Source organism: Cryptomeria japonica, chromosome 6, assembly GCF_030272615.1.
Source record: "Cryptomeria japonica chromosome 6, Sugi_1.0, whole genome shotgun sequence".
In the NCBI taxonomy this organism is placed as follows: Eukaryota; Viridiplantae; Streptophyta; class Pinopsida; order Cupressales; family Cupressaceae; genus Cryptomeria; species Cryptomeria japonica.
Genome location: NC_081410.1, coordinates 467737560 through 467759288, shown reverse-complemented (window position 1 = coordinate 467759288; position 21729 = coordinate 467737560).

The following is a 21729-nucleotide window of genomic DNA, read 5'->3' as shown; positions in this document are numbered from 1 at the left end:
CTTCATCATTAGAGTAGGATCTTTTTCTCAAGCGGTTAAGCTTACAACATATAGGACTTGGAAGATTCTCTGATACCAATTGATGAATAAATGATGAACAGTTAGTACCAAACCGGTACTGAGAGGGGGGGCGGTGAATCAATATAGGCAAAAACACTTTTCCTGAACCAGTTTGACTACAAACGCTGCACTTTGACTGACAAGCACTAACACTGGTCTAAACCAGATTACTACCGGTAAAACATAGTAAGAATGTCAAAGACTTAAACCGGTAACCCTTAGCTTTCCATACAATCTAATACCTCATTTCCACTTCACCCTTATGCATAAATGAGTAATGTATCATTAGAATATAATAACTACTAGTTCAACATATTTTACTAGTTTGACATAAAGCACTAAACTATCACATGAAAGGCATCACACATGACACATTATTTTTTCACGTGGAAACCCAACTGGGAAAAACCACGGTGGGGATGAATACCCACAAGCTATTCTTGAACTCTTTTGAAGTCCTCTTTGTTAGGAGCCTAGTCCAGTTAGAGACTTTTACAATAGGTTTTGCTAGGAACCGATCCTGCTAGGGATCACCCGGTTAAGGGATGGCTAAATACCTGATTAAAGGTTACCTCGCAAGAGGATTTGCAGAACTCATTGAATTGAGTCACCCTGTTAAAGGATTTACATAAAAGCCTATTAAAGCAACCCGGTTAAGGGATTTTCCAACTATTGAAATGGTTAGAAGTCAATAGGTAATACACTGATCTGATAACAACACTCAATGCCAAGGCATATCCACTTAAGCTCCCTTTCTTTTGCAATCACACTCTACAGGTATCAACACACTTCTCTAGTTTGGAAAGAATCAAGTATCGCTCATTGGGATACACACACCATTTTCCAACAACTTCAAAATGAAAAACATCATCGACCTTATAGGAAACAGATAGGTCGGTAGCATATACCCTAAACCCTAAATATTTAGGTTTTGCAATCCAGTCGGTTCAATCCTGATCATTAATCACACTGCATCGAATACAACAGTCTTGAATAGATCTCAAGACGTTTCTCCAACATTCATTCTTTGCCACTTCAGGAAGCTAGTAACTCATCACACGCTCTCCACCGTTTACAAAGACTTTGCACATTCCCGAGGTAGATAGGATCACTCTCCAGGCAAGATCCTCAAGGAAATCCTTCACGCGCATAAGACTGACGTGACACCACTTATCTGGTCTTCATACAATGCTAACTCATCACAAGATGTCATTAGTTGAATCGCACAAGCTTGGAATGCATCAACCGGAAACCCTGAAGCTGAGACTACCAACCATTAATCATGCCAAATGACCAACAATACAAGACTTCCATTTACCGGTTCTCATACCAACATGCCGGTTCACCTTGAACAAACATACCACTTCACTTTTTCACAAATACCAGTTTACATCATCGTACCGGTTCTCTTGCCAGTTTGCTTACTACACCATAGCGGTTCATACTTCAACATATTGACATCAATGACAACATACAATATCATCATGTTATCATGCTCTGCACATATGCCAACACAATCCAGATCATACTACACAGAGCAACTTGTCAACAATTGTATGTGAGCCATCATCACATGCCAAAGTGGTGACAAAAACAACCATAACACCAACTAATGAGATCAACACTTGGTTGACTTTATCATACTCTTCAAGTGCATCAATAGAAACAAGCATAACACCTGCTCATGTCACAACTTCAGAACTAAAAAAAAATTGTCTAATACACTCACAATTGATAGATTGGGGGCAAGAGAATCTACCATAGTTGGATTTCTTTGAAAATGATAACACTTGTAGACACCTAAAATTGTCCAGTCTAATTAAATAAATATTTTATTTATTTAATTATCTAAGCTTAATTCTTCTATTAATTAAATAAATCTTTATTTATTTAATTAATTCATTTATCCTCTTCTAGCCTTATTTCTCATTTAAATAAATACATTTATTTATTTAAATTATCCTTTTCCTAAATTAAATAAATATCTTATTTATTTAATTATCCCACTTCTTCTATTAATTAAATAAATCTTTATTTATTTAATTAATTCATTAACCTTTTCCACCTATGACACATGTCATTCATCTCTTAATTCATACACTACCTACCCATTTCATTATTTTATTATTTCTTTTACCTACCCTCTAATCATAGCCGACCTCCTTTTACACCTCTCAATCTTATCCCTCCATTTCATATAGTGCCTTCTATATAAGGAGATGCTTCCTTCATTATCAAACCCTAATCATTCTATGAATTATAATCATTCATCCTAATCATTCATGCTAATCATCTTTTATGCAATTGACTACACTACGATCCTACTTGCAACCACATTCCGTTCTTTGTTGAGCTCTTGTGCATATAAAATCTGAGAGCAAATATATCAAGCAAGATCAATGGAGATAGGAAGAATGGAGATCAAAACCCTATTGGACATGTGATGGTATAATCTTTGTGATTTCATGTGATTTGCATTGTCTTAGGTAATCTTCATATGTTATGGTGGATCTTTGTTGATTGTTAGGCTAGGGTTTGGTGGTTGAATTCATTTAGCCTTTCAATATTGTTATTATTGTTATCCATTTTCACCATATACATTTTGGCACGCCCGGTGGGACATGGATTTTTCTTAGATCTGTGTTTTTTGCAGATTTTTCTAACCCTATATTGCTATTTTGTAAAAGAATTTGGAGAATAACCTTCTGCAGCTAGGGTTTTGGACACAAAATCAAGATCTTGGAGAGATTCGATCATATCTCAAAAACGGCTACGAAATTTTGCACCAAATTGTTTTTGCAGGTTGAAGAAAGTATCAGGAGCTCTCAAGCCAAAATTCAGAATTTTTGGAGTACATTTTCATTTTCTATTAATTTTTTATGATTTTTCATAAAAAATTAATTTTGAGAGCAAATGAGAGAATTTTTTGGATTTTCTTATATTTTTGGAAATGTCTCATAATTATACATAGGATCTATTCTTTGTGATTTTAATTTTGATGCAAAATATTCCCCTAAAAATTGGATCTTTAAAAATTAGGGTTTTTCCTTATTTTAATCAGATCTCACAAACCGATTCAAATTTTGACATAAAATTTTTTGTGCAGGTCAGGAAATGTATCAGAAAGATTTATTAAAAATTTCAGATTTTTTGGATCTATTTTGCATTTTGTAGGAATTTTTTATGATTTTTCATAAAAAATTAATTTTGAGAGAAAATTAGCGAATTTTTCGGATTTTCTTACATTTTTGGTAATATCGCAGAATTATACATAGGATCTATTCTTTGAAATTTGAAATTTGATGCAAAATAATTCCTCAAAAATTACATCTTTGAAAATTAGGGTTTTGCATTATTTTACTCATATCTCACAAACTGCTTAAATTTGTTGCAGAAAATTTTTTGTGCAAGTTTGGAATACCATAGAGACTCTCTAGTAAAAATTTCAAATTTTTTGGATCAATTTTGCATTTTATATGAATTTTTTATGATTTTTCATAAAAAATTAATTTTTGGAGCAAATTAGCAAATTTTTTGGATTTTCTTACATTTCTGGAAATCTCTTGAAATTTTACAGGTGGTCTTTTTTTTATGATGAATCAAATTTTTAAATTGGTCAACAAAACGCATTATTGAAGGCCCCTATTTCACAAAGTCTTTTGGATCTAAAATTTACCTAACTTGTGTGCTTGCAGGAAGGGGTGATTATTTCAAACAATCCAAACTACTAATAAATCTTTGTTGCAGATCCTTGGCAAGGGTTTTTTGATTTTTATTGTGTGCCTTGTTTTCATAGATTAGCAAACTCTTCAATTGGTGCACTAAAATTGAATCATTATCTTTTGTGTCTTGAGCAATAGGCTCTTTTTGTTTAATCTTTAGAGGGCCTGTCTTCCCGTGTGGTCATTAGGACTACTAGTGAGAAGAGAACGACCCAAGTGGTAGCAAGGAAAACCCACCTCATCCGAACCACTATAATCAAATGTATTCATGGTGAAAACTATGAATAACGTGTGCTGATTAGTTCATACCGACACTATGTCTCCCCATAAACCCGTTTGATCAAATTTATTTGATCATTTGTAGGGCATAACCCCTACCGGCTGGGAGCCTTCTATATTTATAGAGCTGAAAGTGCCACATGTATGGCCACACGAGCGGATGCCCTTACTAGCACCTTTTTGTTTTAGAAGCCCAAATCCTTCTAGTTGTTGGGGTAGGAGGTCGGACCTCTGGTAGCGGCCCACACACATACGGTTCTTAGTAGAGATACAAAGTTCACCACGGGGAGTTTTCGTGGGGACTGATGCTTGGCTGACCCGAGAAGTGAGTGCCGAGGGTGGAGCCAGTGAGGTCAAGCATCTAAGTATCCGCTTTGAATAGCGTAGCCTCGGGGGTAAAACCTCATGTGAGATCAACAACTATTGTCTTGGCCAGCCATAAGAATTGTGCTTGACTTATTTTAAACATTCAAAACATTTAAGACCAAACAACAAAACATTGTGTCTTTTGTGTCTTCAAGTGTATGCAAAACATTTTTACATCAAACAACACACTTTTCTTGGAGAGTCTAAACACTTGCAAACATTGAGTCCTCATCAACATTGTGTCCTCTTGTCATGAAAAACAGTCAAACATTGAGATTTGGTCACAACTTCACAAATTGGAAAATTTTTACAGTCCAGCAAACAAGAGCAATCAGTTTCGGAATTCTTGAGCTTCCTAGGTTGTTTCTCCAGGTTTTCATCTAGCATTCAACTTGTCTTTGGGTCTCACAAAATCCATCATTGCTTTACACCTTACATTACATTCACATTTGTCTAAACTTGAGTCAAAAGGTCACTTGCTTGTCCTCATCATACTTTGTCAACACACTACATACAACAACACTTTGCTAAGTGGTCCCTCATCAAGGTTTCTTACCTTTGGGTCTCATTTGGTTTTACTTAGAGTCAAGGTCAACTTACCTCATCAAGAGAAACTATCCTCTCTTTGGAAGTCACACCTACTCTACTACATACATACTTGGTCTTACACTTTGGACATTGCAAGTACACTTCAGACTCATTTACATTTCATCCAACTCTTGGTCTTCCATACTCTTTCCATTTTTCATCTAGTCTCACACATCTTGGTCAATACCTAGTTCATGGTTGAAACCCGTCTTCAAAAATATAGGAGAGAAACTAAAGAGGCTCAAGAGTCCGCAAACATGAGTTCTTATGAGTATGACAATGATATCTTTTTCAATTCTGATCATACTACATTACCTGACATGGATGCCTATAGAAACAATCCAAATGTTGAGAACATGGACATAATAAACAACAATGCTACACAAAATGACAATGTGGACAACTTTTCAGTACATTCAGCAGATGTGGAAGAATCCATTATGAATCCCCATTTCAATCGATTGGTTGAGGAAATAATGAGGAGAGATAGACAATACTTCTTACACATGATGGCACAAAGTGGAGCCAAGATACCTCATGATTTTGACATGTCTCAAATAATGGAACATAGACCTTTGCAACAACCTCACTCCAATATGGATCAAAGGAGACCTAATAGTGGAGGAAATAGAGGACCACATATGGTACCTGAATCACCATCAGCTTTGCTTCAAAAACCAGAGGTCCCACATACACATGGTCAAACATATGATACTCACCTTCGCAGACCATTATGGAAGTCTTATGGAGAAAAATATGCTCAATCACATATCAATGCTAAGGATCAACCACCAAAGCAATGGGATATTCCAAGGCATGCTCAAAATTTGGACACAAGGAAACCTCATGTCAAATTTGGGGGCAATACAATAGAACATGACATGCCTGTAGAGTATGGTATACATGCACAAAATAGATATGGTGTTCCTCAACATGAATCTATACCAAGTGGTCCATATATGCAACATCATTACAGACCTCCTCCATATGAACATGTGTATGATCAATATCATCCATATATACAACATGCTCCTCCTCCAATTGGTGCCTCAAGCATAGAATATGGTCCAAGAAGTTGATCTCCACCTAAGAGCAATTTGGAGCAACAAATCAGGGACTTACAAAAGAAAATGGAGGACATAAATACACCGAAGCCAACATACACAATGAGAGACATATGTCCTTATCCATTTGACAAGAGAATTCCAATGCCTCCTTTTCCTACACACTTTGTGATGCCTAAATTTGATAAGTATAGAGGAAAAGGGGATCCTAAGGCACACATACGACAATTTTTCACAGCTTGCATTGAGGTAGCAGTAGAAGAGACATATTTGATGAGATTATTCCCACAAAGTTTAGGTGATCAAGCTATGGAATGGTTCTCCCAACTTCCACCTGGTATTAAGTCATGGGGTGACCTAGCAGAAGCATTTATTCAACATTTCTCCTACAATATAGAGACAGACATATCAGTCACTACTTTGTGCAACACCAAGCAAAAAGAGGGAGAATCTTTTGCATCATTTTTACAAAGATGGAGAAATCTAGCCAGCAGATGCTCTTGTGAGATTCCACAAAAACAAATGGTAGAGATGTTCACCCAAAATGTTAACAAAGAGATTGGTTATGACTTAAGGAAAGCTTGTTTGTCTACCTTCAAGGACGTTATCGAAAAAGGCTTAGCAACAGAAAAGGTCCTAATTGAACAAGGAGTCATTAAGATATTTAAGGAAAACAAAGATGACTTTAAAGGAAAAGACAAGCCAAGATTTTGGAATAAAAACAAGAACACAGTCAATGATGGTGTTGTTGATGCCAACACAGTGCGACCTAAATTCATCTTTTCAGGATCAAGTTCTACAAACAATCAAGTAAATACTCAAACAACTTCCAGATCACGAAGGAAGTACACTCCATTGGGAGAACCACTTGAGTCAGTTTTCAAGAAGCTTGTGGCAAACAAGGTAATCACAGTTCCAGATTTTCCTCCATATGAACCAAAGGTTAAGCCGAATTGGTGGAATGATGATGAGTATTGTGAATTTCATAAGAGCAAGGGTCATAAGACAGGAAATTTTCATCGACTGAAGAACATCATACAGGATCTCATTGATAGAGGTGACATTGAGATTGAGGGACATTCATCTAATCAAGAACATGAGATGTTTAAGGAACCATTCCCAAAACATGACAAGGGAAAAGCTAAAGCCACAAATGACCAAGCCAACTATACTAGAGCACCTTACAACTATGATTCAACTATCAATAATATCTCGATGGACAATTACGTCTCTACTATTATCATCAAGGACAAAGCATCTGAGAATTGTACTCAGAGACCCAAGATTGTCCTAAAAGGTATTGGATCTTCTTCCGAACCTACCTCTGAATGTCATGTTACAACTCGCCAAAGTAAATTCACTTTGCAAGGTGCTCCAACTAAAAACACCGCTTCTTCATCAACCAAACCTGAGTATGACCTTGTAGAACAATTAGGGAAGACACCTGCGCTCATTTCAATCCTTGAGCTATTACGCATATCTCCTGCACATAAAGCCATTCTTGAAAAAATCTTGAGAGATACTGTTGTTCCTACTGATCAGAACGTGGACCAATTTCAAGCCATGGTGGGATACCTTTCCGTTCCACATTCACTTACATTCACAGAAGCCGATGATGCCTCAGTAAGTCAGCCACATAATGCACCTTTACACATTGAAGCCTTCATACACAAACATCGAATAAAACGAGTCCTGATAGATGGTGGAGCTGGTCTGAACATTTGTACATTGAGCACTATTAAACAATTGGGATATTCTGATAAAGCTGTGAATTCTACAAACAAAATTACTATCAAAGAATATGATGATGAAGAACGTTCATCCAAGGGTACAATCATCTTACCTCTCAGAGTTGGGCCAGTTACAAAGGATGTGGTCTGTCAAGTACTTGATTTGGATCTCACATACAACATATTGCTAGGACGTCCTTGGATTCATGAAATGAGGGCAGTCCCATCTACATATCATCGATGTATCAAGTTTCCACACAATGGAGTTGAAGTGACCGTCAAAGCGGATCCAAATCCATTCATATATTGCAACAATCTGCGACCTAGATCAGAAATAACCATTCCAGCTAATCGAGAAGCTGTTCCATTTTCAGCATATGTGGATCTAGAATCCTTAAAAGCTTTTACATCAAAGCAAACAGAGCTAAAAGAAAAGTTAAAGATTAAAGACATGGGATGTGGTGAGTATATCTTTCATGTTGATCAACTCCCATTATCTCCTAAGGTATTCAGTCGACAAGAACAATCTACAAGCAATATGCAAGACCAAGGAATTGGGTGTGAACCACCTAGTGTTGTGGCTACTAAGTCTGAATGCAAATCTCCTCTAGCGGTGCAAGCAACTCTTGATATCAATAGTCCTAAGAGTGGTTCCAACAAAGAATCTATTGAGCATATTGTCAGCCCTCTTCATAACTCACATAGCTTTACCATGTCATCTACTCATTCCATTTCCACTCCACTTTCAGACTTGGATCAACAAGAATTACAAAAGCCCTCACTCATTGGGGATCAAAAATCAAGCGTTGAAAAGAAAAATCTAAAAGTCAAAAATAAAGAAAATTTCTTTAGTCCAAATCAAAATCAAAAGCTATTGGACTCTGCAAAAATCAAAGTCAAGGATAAAAATCCTATGAAGCAAAAAGAACAAGAGTTGATCTCCCCTAATATCAAAATAACTTGGGGCAAAAGTTCTAAAATTTCAAGTCAAAAAGCATACTTGTTGATCCTAAGTCTCCATCATGCTATCTTACTTTCACTTCTTTTCATAATCATAAGCCTTCATCACTCATCCACTTGTTTCACACATCCATTCCCTTCTAGTGATACATCATGGACCTTTAATGGAGCTTCCTCGAAGGACTTTGCTATCAGTGATGCCCAAACTTCTTCAGGTGACACGCATACAGGCCTCTATAGTCCACACACTAGTAATTCTATCTCAGTTCCTTTATCAAGGAAGACAGACACTCAAGCTACACATCATTCAGTCAAGAAACAATGCAACTACAATCACAAAGTCAAGCCTCGCACATTTGAGGTAGGTGACTTGGTTCTCCGAGAAAACCCCAAGAATTAGCAAGACAGAGAGAAGAAGGGCAAGTTTGAACCAAACAGGCTTGGTCCTTACATCATCACAACAGTATATGGCTCTGGGGCATATCAGCTCTCAACTACAGAAGGTGAACCTTTGGAGGATCCTATCAATAGCATGCACCTTCACAGGTTCTACACATAGCTCTTCAGAATATCCAAAAAATTCAAAAATACAAAAAAAATAAAAAATTTCAAAAATACAAAAAAAAATAATTATAAAACAAAAAAAATCGTTACTTGGTGAAAACCTGGCAAATAGGCGCCTTGTGACACAAAAAACATTGAAAAATTGAAAAAAGTAAAGAGAAATAATTTCGTCCAATGGTGAAAACCACTTCAATGGCACCCTGGGCAAGTACCATGGTGAAAATTGGGTCACCAGCGCCATGTGTAGAGACATTGCTCCTCCCTCCTTCAGGATTCTCTTCATCATTTCACTTTGCACACACTCACAACCTATTCATTCATAATAAACTTACCCATTCCCATCATGGCTTGTTATTGATCTACCCAAGATTGGTTAGCCATTCATAATAAACCTCCCTTTTTGCCTCCCTTTCCATCCATAATAAATCAGATCCTATCTGTGGCTAAGGCAAAATCCTATGTCTAGTGATGGGTGTGGAACTAAGAACATCACATGTTTCAAGGAGTACAGTTTCTTCTAGCTTTCTTCAGTCTATCCACGCACAATTCGTAATAAAGCAACATCTGCATCACAGATCCACAATAAAGTTCAGTCTTCTCCGCAATAAAGTATCAACTTCATGGATTCAGTCAGTTTCAGATGACACAACAAAAACAATGGGCTTCAACAAATCAAATATTTCAACAGACTTAGACAACATTATGGTTCAGTGCTATCTAATCCTTTCTGTGAAAGTAAACATTGTGACCACAATCAAATAAGACTTATACAAGTGACAAGAGACACTAAACTTGAGGACTATAGTGGATGTTGGTGTCGAGTCTTGGTTTTCTTTTGATTTCATCTTTTTTGGTGACATGTCTTTTAGCTTTTCTGGGATGTCTTTGACTAGAGATTCTATCTCTAGGATGTCTTTGACTAGAAAGGCGAGGATGGGGTATCGTCACCCATTTTCTTTTGCTATCTGTGGATTGTCTCTTAGTAATGCTATGACTTGTCCAAGGATATGAGGACACTGTGAGTCTAGTATGAACTGGGGCAATCCTTGTTTGTGACTGTCTTATCTCCATACAAATAGGTACAATGACTTTCTGGGTCGAACATATGCCTCGATTGTCATAACCTACTTGCCATAATAAAGCTCAATGATGATAACACACAAGAAGCTCTTTCACTTTCATATCTTCTGTCTTTCATTCCCCCCTTTCTTGATTGACTTCCATCATCCTTTTCGAGTCCGCGTAGCCTGCTATCACATGACTGAGTATAATGACACACCAAAAACATTTGCATTTCATGTAGCTGCACCTACATTACCACATATAAGCATTTCATACATACATATAGATATCACAACTGCATCACATCCTGCACACAACACCTGTTAGCACAATTTACATTTGCATTATCATATTCATCTGCATTTCTTACATTCACATTTGCATCATGCATACACATATAAAACATAAACGAACAAAAAAAATATTTATTTTATTACATCATATACATATTTGCATCCATATCATAAGCATCACATAAGAACATCTCATCACATAGGTACACATGCATATAGCTATCGCAAAGATGCATCATCTCATATATATATATAAAGTGTCATGATACAATGATGTCAAAATCATATGGCTACAATCACCTGCAGGTGTCTACATCATTATACAAAATGGTACAAAACTGATACAGAGGAACTCATTGATCACTCCTGCCAACACTATTGGTAGTGCTAATCCTATCCATGTCATGGTATCCCATGCCACGTGTCGTGCCCTCATCTCCAATCTTGGATCCTAGAACACTTATCTAAGGGCATCCCTGTCTCCGTCTCGATCATACGAAATCAGCTCCCCATCGATCGACACCCGCAGAATCCTGTAAACATCCTCCAGGGTGACTGTCATCTCACCCATTGGTAAATGGAACATGCACGTCTCAGAGTGCCATCTCTCAGCAAGCGCAGTCAGCAAACCCATGTTTGCCCGAAACTCAGGCACATATAGTACATGTCTCAAACCCATCTCCTCGATGGTAGCTTTGTCCTTGAGTGACAACTCAGGTCACAACCTCTGCATCGATGAGAATCTCTCCCGTGACTCTAGCATCAGCAAATACTCCTGCAGTCAAGCAAATCAATCATGTCAGTCATAGTGGCATTCACTGTTTATCACAAAATGCTACTCGCTATCTAAATGCATATGGCTATCTACTCTAGTGACACTCACTGTTCATCACAAAGTGTTGCTATTTATCCTAGTGGTACTCACTGTTCATCACAAAGTACTACGTGTGTGACACTCCCTGTTCATCACAAAGTGTTACTCACATTCACACTCCTTGTTCATCACAAAGTGCTGCTCATATTTCAGTACTCCCTGTTCATCACAAAGTACTCTATCTTGGTACTTGCTGTTCATCACAAAGTGCCTTGATCTATCCTAGTCTTCCTAGAGGACCTGCTTGAGTGTATCCTCTCAGCAGCTTATCCAATTGACAACATATGTTTATCACAGAACTGCCGATTTGACCTAGAAGATGCAAATTCATACTTTTCAAATGCAAACATGCTTACATGACATAAACGTGCATTTATTACATTACCTAGCATGCATTAATGACAACAATAAATGCATCAAAGTACGAGGAGGTTTGGTGGTACTCACCGGCTGTCCTGACTCTGCTGGCCTCTGAAATTGATGAACACGGTCGAATCTATGCACGAAAGCCATCGCTGCTGACTGCTCCTGCTCTATTTTCGCTCTGCAATGTTCTCTCATGGATGTGTAGATGACAATGAGGATGTATTTTCCCCCGTGGTCTATCTTATAGCCTACCCTAGCCCTCGCATTCATTTCCCGAGTCAGTCTTCATTATCCCGTGACTTTGTCACTTTATCTGGTCAATCCATTCTATCTTGTCTTTCTTATCGAGAGATTGTCTGCAATCTTTCCAGACATTTTCATCCAATCTCTCGAGGGGGCATATCATTCCCATTCTGGGGCAACTCTGTATCAGTTCATCTTATCTTCTTTGAAACAACGCGATAAGCCGCATTGTCTCAAAGAGGGGCAAAATGTAGACACCTAAAATTGTCTAGTCTAATTAAATAAATATTTTATTTATTTAATTATCTAAGCTTAATTCTTCTATTAATTAAATAAATCTTTATTTATTTAATTAATTCATTTATCCTCTTCTAGCCTTATTTCTCATTTAAATAAATACATTTATTTATTTAAATTATCCTTTTCCTAAATTAAATAAATATCTTATTTATTTAATTATCCCACTTCTTCTATTAATTAAATAAATCTTTATTTATTTAATTAATTCATTAACCTTTTCCACCTATGACACATGTCATTCATCTCTTAATTCATACACTACCTACCCATTTCATTATTTTATTATTTCTTTTACCTACCCTCTAATCATAGCCGACCTTCTTTTACACCTCTCAATCTTATCCCTCCATTTCATATAGTGTCTTCTATATAAGGAGATGCTTCCTTCATTATCAAACCCTAATCATTCATTCCTAATCAATCATTCTAATCATTCATGCTAATCATCTTTTATGCAATTGACTACACTACGATCCTACTTGCAACCACATTCCGTTCTTTGTTGAGCTCTTGTGCATATAAAATCTGAGAGCAAATATATCAAGCAAGATCAATGGAGATAGGAAGAATGGAGATCAAAACCCTATTGGACATGTAATGGTATAATCTTTGTGATTTCATTTGATTTGCATTGTCTTAGGTAATCTTCATATGTTATGGTGGATCTTTGTTGATTGTTAGGCTAGGGTTTGGTGGTTGAATTCATTTAGCCTTTCAATATTGTTATTATTGTTATCCATTTTCACCATATACAACACTATATCTGAATTCATGGGTTCTAGAGATGGATTTTCATTTGATGATCCACAAAATCCCAAAACTAATAAAATCAACATTGGAGATGGTGAACATGTACACTTAGTTGAGTCCTTATATCGTATTGGAAAAGACATCTTTATCCAACTCTTCAAACAAAGGCCAATGAACTATCTACAGAAAACTCTCTGACCCTATGAACAACATGCACCTTAAACGATATTATACCTAAGGGCTGGGTTAGTTTATGTTTTACTTTCCGCATTGCATATCATATTATTCAAAGCACTACATTACATATAGTTTCTTTTTTTAAAATGCATCGCATTCTCAAAAGTTTCTGCATTTTCATATAACAACACCAATAAAACAAGGCAACTATTCAAGTTTATCATTGGTTTGCATTCAAGAGAAGCAAGGGTCATCTCCTTTCTTAGATATCCAGACATGAACTCTTTGGGGTTCTAAGGTAATTCATTTTCAACATTACCCTATGATGACACTTTACTTATGGTTGGGTAGTGATTTCACTATTTGAGACTTGTCAACCCAAAATCTATCAATTGCTATATCTCAAAGCATATTAAGAAGATCTCTAATTCATTCTAGACACCTAGTTGATCATATGACTAGTGAAAAATCTAAAATTTTACTTCAGCGCCACTATAATTGTCACACCCAAGTAGGTTTCATTACTTACAAGTCAAAGCAAGAAAATATAAAAAGAAAAAAGAGCTATGCCATATTCATCTCAAGGCAAAAGAGCAATAACTAAAATATCACACATACAAGTGCGACAAGAAGCTTGACTATGGGAACATGCCAGTAACTCCATCAGGGCTATGGACGCTTACTGTTAACGGAGAAATATTTGAGAAATTACAGTCTATAACCTCATCAGAGCTCTCAAGGCTTGTTGATAGCGAGGTTCTATTCGGGATGCTTTGGAAGTTAGGATAATCCATGTAGCTAGTCATATAGGATGTTAAGGATCTTTAGTGAACACAAGAGCAGGAATTAACTCATCTACACACACATGGGCAAAAGAAGATCAAAGTTTCAAGAACCAATGGAGAAGTTTTCCGTGTCTCCATTTGTAAATCCTAGTCACTAAGTGTGTTGAGTTGAATGTTCCAAAGGGCCTTAGGGATCGATTGACTGCTTATTTATGAAATGTTTCGCACCTCCATTTCAATTGGTGTATTACAAATGCTAAAACAAACACAGTCAACCCTGTTTGAATAGGAAAGGCATCTTCATCATGCATATTGCATTAACATAGGTCATGTCAAAAATTCATTGTCTCCACATGCATTCTGCAGATAATCATGTCATACAAGTTTGCACTATGGGGGCATACCTGAAAAAATCCTAAACAAAATCATATAAAGTCCTGAAAAAATCATAAAAATCATATAACGTCCTTCAACAAAATCCAAAAACAATGAAAAACACAAAATCCAAAAACAATGAAAAAATCAAAATCGAAAAACACTGAAAAACTCAAAATCCAAAAAACAATGAAAACCAAAAAAATACCAAAAACATCCATATAATATCCAGAAAAATCAACCAAAAACATCTGTAAAATCTCCTGGAAAAATCAATCAAAAACATCAAAAAAGCTCTTGGAAAAGAACTAAAAATCAAAAAATCAATCAATCAAAAAACTTGCAATAAAATGTCTTGTGAGAAACAAATACCCTAGCAGATATCCAACAAACACTTCGCATGAAGTTAACAAACGATACGACTATCTAGTCAAACATCTGCAATCAACTAATCAAACTGTCTTATGAATCGTATCATATCCATATCAAGTGATCATTATCTTGTCTTAAACAAAAGAGGATACACTCGAAATTAGATAGGTCAGTCTTAAATGGGGTCCACAACTTTTTGAGATCAGACATTATCAACCATCAGATCAAGCAATTGAGAACGAAGGCACAAGGTCATTATAGCTATTGAATTTTGTCTCGGTTAGTCTTTATCTTTTATCATTTGGCGATAGATTATGTTCCTATGCTACTCAGGGATGTCCACAAGTGACTAGAGGAGCAATGATGGGTATTATCTTTTTCTTTATTTGCTGCTTGTCTACTACGTGTTTGTTTCTACAATGAGATATCTTACATCTTGGTTCCTTATACTTTGATGTTCTAAGCTCCATTGTTCAATTATTAGGCTCAGTGATGAATATATATTGCACAATAAATAATGACACAGGTTCATGATTCATTCATTCTCATTTCATCTCATTTGCTTATTTCTAGTTTGCTGCTTCTTTTCTCATCATGTCTTTCTAAATCATTTTCAGTCATCTTCAATTGCTTCTAATTCTCATCTTTCATTTTATCCTTCATCAATCTATTCTCTCATATTCTATCTCAATATCATCTTCACATCACCTATCTCTATATCTAATCAACTAGCTATTCTTTCATCTCGCATTCTTTTTTTTTTCGAGAGATCATTCATGTCTTTAACGCACAAACAATCTCTCGAGGGGGCATTACACCCAAGTATCACTAGGGCATACTGGGGCAGAATTTTTCATTTTCTTTGAAAAAATGTCGTTCCAACTTTGTCTCAAAGAGGGGAAAATGTAGACACCTAAAAATGTCTCATTGATCATGTACTAATTATTCCTCTAATTGATTAAATAATTCTTTAATTATTTAATTAATTGAATTAACGATTTCTTCTAATTTCATATTTCCTCATCATCTTACTAATTATTCTATTTCCTACTCTATCATCATTTAATCATTTTAACCATTTTCTAAATATTAATTAAATATTTATTATTTAATTAATTATGATTAATTCCCCATTTTAAATAATATTTATTATTTAAATAAATTAATTCTCAATTTCTATCTCTAATCATTCAACTCTCTTCTAAATATTAATTAAATATTTATTATTTAATTAATTGTGATTTTATCCTTTAAATTAAATAATCTTTATTATTTAATTAAATTCAATTTCTAAATAATTAAATAGTCTCTTTAAATTATTTAATTAACTAATTAATTATTCCATTTCCAAATCCCCAAATTCTAATTTCATTTAATTTCTTATTTCTTCTAATTTCTTCCAAATTCAATTACATGTGTATGATTTCAAAAACCAAATTGAAAATCAAAGTCAAGTTCTAAATATATTCAAATACTAAATTGAATTAAATAAATTTAATATTTGAATAAATCTCATGCAAAGATTAAATTGAATATCTAAGTCTAAATGCAAGCACATGCTAAATTAATTAATTCAATCAATTAATTAATTAAATCATTTATCTCTCCAGTCTTTATTTTCATCTTCTAGTTCTCTTGGTCATCTTCTTTATTTCTTCCAATCATTCTTTTTCTTCTTTCAGTTAGCTTTTTCTCAATCAGTTGACTCCTTTAATCTATTCAATCTATTTTTCACCTCGAAGTCAGCAATTCAACTATCAATCAACATGTGAGCTCACCTGAGTTCCACCTCTTGATCAATCTGTTCCACCTTTCAATCAATCGTCTCCAAAAATCTATAAATTGAGCATTCAATCTCCATTCTCAACAATCACGAACTATGAATCTTTGTGTCACTTGTAGGTTGCGAGTGCAATATCTGAGAGCCATCATACCACTAAGAAGAGAAGAGCAATGGAAGTTATATGCAGTCACGAAATAGGGAGTCTTTAATTGATTTCATTTATAGTTCCTATTTTTCTTGATTGTGTTATTTCATTGTCTATTTGTTAGAATTCTTTGATTAGATAAGGATTCGTGATTTCCCTTTTATTCTAATTGATATTTTATAAGATGAATTTTACATGCACACACATTCTATGAGAGGAATAGAATTAGAAGACATTTATCCGCTCCTAGAACCCCTTAGCAGAATGGAGTTGTTGAAAGGAAAAATAGAACTATCTTAGATGCTGCAAGGACTATGTTGATTGAAGGAAATGTTGCACAAACCTTTTGGAGAGAAGTTGTTAGCACTGCTATTTACACATTGAACCTTGTGTATATTAAAGGTGATTCTGGTAGGACTCCTTATGAGCTATGGTTTGGTCATGTTCCTGTAGTTAGATATTTTATAATTTTTGGAAGTAAATGTTATATTAAGAGAGATGAGGATATAAGAAAGTTTGATGCAAGATGTGATGGAGGAATACTCTTGTGATACTCTACTAAGAGCAAGGCCTACCAATGTTATAATAAGAGACTGAAGAAGATAGTGGAGAGTGCAAATGTGAAGGTAGATGAATGCCTTGGAAAGAAGATCAGAGCACACAGTTATGATTTTGATGATGAAGATATTCCTAGGCCTATGTAGACAGAGATCTTCAAGTAGAATGATCCAGTGGAGATAGGTAATCTTGATATTGTTGTTGTCGGTGAAGAAGTACAAGAGCCTGAGAATTAGAACAATCAGAAGAATCTAAGGTATGTAAGGTTGAATCATTCTGAAAATCTGATTATTGGTGATAAAAATAAAGGTGTGACAACTAAGAGAAGGGTTGTTGCTGAAGAGATATGTTTTATTTCAAAGATTGAACCTAAAGATGTTGCGGAAGCTTGTAAAGATGAAAATTGGTTAAAAGAAATGGAAGAAGAGATGAAGTAGATTGAAAAGAAACATATTGAAAAGAATAACACTTGGGAGCTTGTTCCGAGACCTAAAGACAAGAATGTTATTGGTACTAAATGGGTGTTCTGAAATAAAATGAATGAAGATGGTTAAGTTGTCTAAAACAAAGGAAGATTGGTATGCAAAGGTTGTTCTCAGATGGAAGGAATAGATTATGAGGAGACTTTGTTGGCAATTGACACTCATCCAGGATCATGGTATTGTAATTGATGGAAACACACATCATTTTGGGTTGGATACTTATTCGGTACTCATCGGTATTGTAGGATTGACATCCAACATTGTGGAAAGCAAGGGAAATTGACAAACTAGGAACCGGTATTTGGAGGCCGACATAGGAGATTGATCCAGTAAAGGTTAAAGTGGCAACAGTTATAAAGATTAATGTTTATATTTTATTTTGGGTGGACATGTATTTATCTTTTGTAATATGATTGTAAGTCGACATAAGGCATTCATGTTCATCTATGTGAGGGTATATAAGTTAGTTTGGTTTAGTCATTTTGGGATATAGATGCGATATGATTTATGCAAGTGTGTGAGTGAGATCTTGATTGACAGAATGCGAATATAATGATCTATAGTCGGTCTTGGTTATTTGTGAAGAATGGAAATTGAATTAGGTTATCGGTAAGGAAGGAGACAGTGTTAACCGGTAGAGTTAGTACTTAAATCGGAACTCATCTGACATATCAGATGCACACTCAGAGCTCAGATTTTTTCTTGTAATTCAGTATTTTATATCTGTAGTTAGCGAGGCTCCTTTGTGATGAGTAGTGCGCTCTAGGTAGTGTGCCTTCCTGCATGTGCATGCCCCCTTTTTATGTAATATTTATTAAACTGGCCAGTGGATAGATATCATGGGTCACAAATCCCACCGTGGTTTTTCCTCTTTGAGGTTTTCCACATATAAATTTGTGGTGTTATCGTGTTGATCTTTGTGGTTGCTTTGTTCTTTATTATATCATGTTTATATGCTTACTAGTTGTTAATTGGAAAAGTATCTAAAGGAATTAAATTCTTAATTACCGGTAGAACACTATTTCACCCCCTCTCAGTATTCTTGGATTCCAACAATTCGTATCAGAGCCTGGTGCCTCAGAATAAGTCTAACCACTTGAGGAAGATCCTAAATCTAGAATCCATGGAGATGAGTTTGAGGAAAGAACTTGAAGTAGCACTTGTAGACTATGATTCTGAAATATTGAAGAACATGAAGTTGCAAGATGAGTTGAATTATACTAAAGATGAGATGAGATCTACAAAAGAATTCATCCTTACTCTGCAAGAGAGGTTGTCATCTACACAAACCAAAAAGAAAGAACTCTGTGATCAATTACAAAATGAGGATGATGAAGAGAAGAATGCTTTAAAGGAACTATGTCAGAAGCTGAGTCAGGAAAATGGTGTCATGAAGAATGAAATGAAATCCCTAACCATGAGGATGTCCAAGGAGATTGAAGATCAGAAGAAGAATGAAGAAAATCTTGCCAAATCTCTGAAAGACAGATATGAGGAATGCATTAGGTTGGCACATGCGAATAATATATTGAGAACTGAATTAGTACAATCTCAAAATAATGAGAAAGAGTTGGAAAGAATGATGACAATCCTAAGAAGTAATCCAGATGCTGCAAATGAGTACAAAGACAAGTTCAAGGCCAGTTCTATGAAGTTTGATGAGTTATTGAATAATCAAAGGGACATTAGAGACACTAGAAGTCTTGGATTTGAGCATGGAGAAAGCTCCGGTACTGCAAATCAAGAGAATCTACCAGACAACAGGAATTAGGGGTCACCAGTAAGACAACCCAATGCACATAAATTTAATTGTAGATGCTTTGTTTGTGATAAGTTTGGTCATATGGAAAGTCAATGCAAAAATAAAGTCAATTAGAATAATAATTTAGGTACCAGTCAATGTTTCAATTGCAAAGAGTATGGTCATAGGACAACATATTGTAGAATGAATGTGAAATGTCATGCATGTGGAAAGTTTGGGCATATGGCTAATCAATGTAGGTCAAGAAATGATCAAGGTTACAACAAGGCAATTCAGAAGAACAATGTCACCTGTTATGCATGAAACAAAGTAGGACATATTAGCTAAATTTTGTAGAAGCAAGAACCTACCGACAGAAAATGAGAAATCCAATGAGAAGGGAAAACAAAAGGTTGATGATATCCGGAAGGAGCATGAGAAGAAATGGATTAGAAAGTTTGAGGATCAATAGGCTGAAGCTATACCCCAGTTACTCAACCGACATAGCAGAATGTTCCTGCACCAATAGGAAACTCATTTGGTAATTAGGGAATTAGCCTTAGGGGGAGGCAAATTGATGACAAATCTTGAATTACCCCTAGTAGTGGTCTGAAAGCATGTTTCAGACATTGGAGAAGTTAGTCTAAAGATTCACTGGCATAGATTTGGTGGATCTTGGATTTGGTATGATATGCCGATAAGCATTTACGTCAATGAGGAATTAGGGTTCCGCAGGTTAAAAGGAAAAAGTGATTCATTTTTAACCACCAAGAATTCGAAGCGAGTTGAAGGTGATTCAAAGTGATCCTACACATTTCCAACAAAATTCCAGTACATTCAGAGTGGCTAGACTGACCTCATAAAATCACTAAGGATGCCATTCAGGCAATTACCAGTTTACCCCAGGTTGGTCAGAGACCGGATAAGAATAAAATCTCTAACAATTCAGTCAGCAAGCTAACTGGTGCTATATTTGACAATCGGTCTATGAGGATTAGCACAATTAGAGATAAGGATGTGCAATTTTCCAGCATGATTATTGGGTATAAAGTAACTCAATCTAATTGGTTGAACTCTGTTGCTAGTTCTTGTATATACTGTGCACATAAGATGATCAAGGAAAACAAAAAATATGATCTTTTCTAGTGGATGTTTGATGAATTAATTTAGAATCTTGGTAAAATTAAGGGTGAGAAGAAGGGTGTGTTCCAGTATGGAAATCTCATTGTTTGTATGATGCTATTCTTTCTCAATGAGACCCCAAGATCTAGAAAAAGGCAATGGGCCTTTGACATTCTAGTAGGGAAACAAATCAAGGATGCCTTAAGAAACCTAGGACAAGAAAAATAATCCACCTTATGGGGATATTTCAAGGCTTTTCAGAAGGAAATGAAACAAAGGGAAAGGGTACCTAAACACATTATAGATAAGTATTCTACTGAAATTTATTTTATAGTTAAGAAGGATGAAACTCTCATGGAAGCAATTCAACCTAGAACAGTATGGGTAACTGGGATGGGTTATGAAGTTGATTCACATGTATTGGAAATATATGCTAAGATGCTTATAGATGCCCTTGTAGATGAAAAGGAAAATACTTTCAACACTACTAAGCAAAAGGAACTTGAAGTTCAAATTGGGTTCATTAATGGTGATTGACAAAGCAAGGCCAAAAAACAAGTTGCAGGTTGCTAAATATACAAAGCATGTATAAATTGTTGGCAATTTGGAGGAATTGATTATGTGTTGCATTGATGTTTGTCATTGATGTCAAAACTAGCTGTTTGTTGTCTACCGAATTCCGGTAGAGTGGTTGGATTATCATGTTGATCTATAGATTTATCTCCGGTTTTGGTTTGGCTGTTGGAATTGATTTGGATTGGTTATTCATGTGTTCATGACGTGTATCACATTCAGTTGGTTCAAGATTTGATGATCTGGATGCTATCATATGTTCTAGTAAGCCTTTTGGTTACCGGTAAGGGTTTTATCGACAACTCTTTGATGAAGATCTTTTGTTGAATCCGACAAGTGGTGTTGGTTTGGCTTCTAGAAGGTTATCAAGATTCTTATGGTTATCATGTTCATGT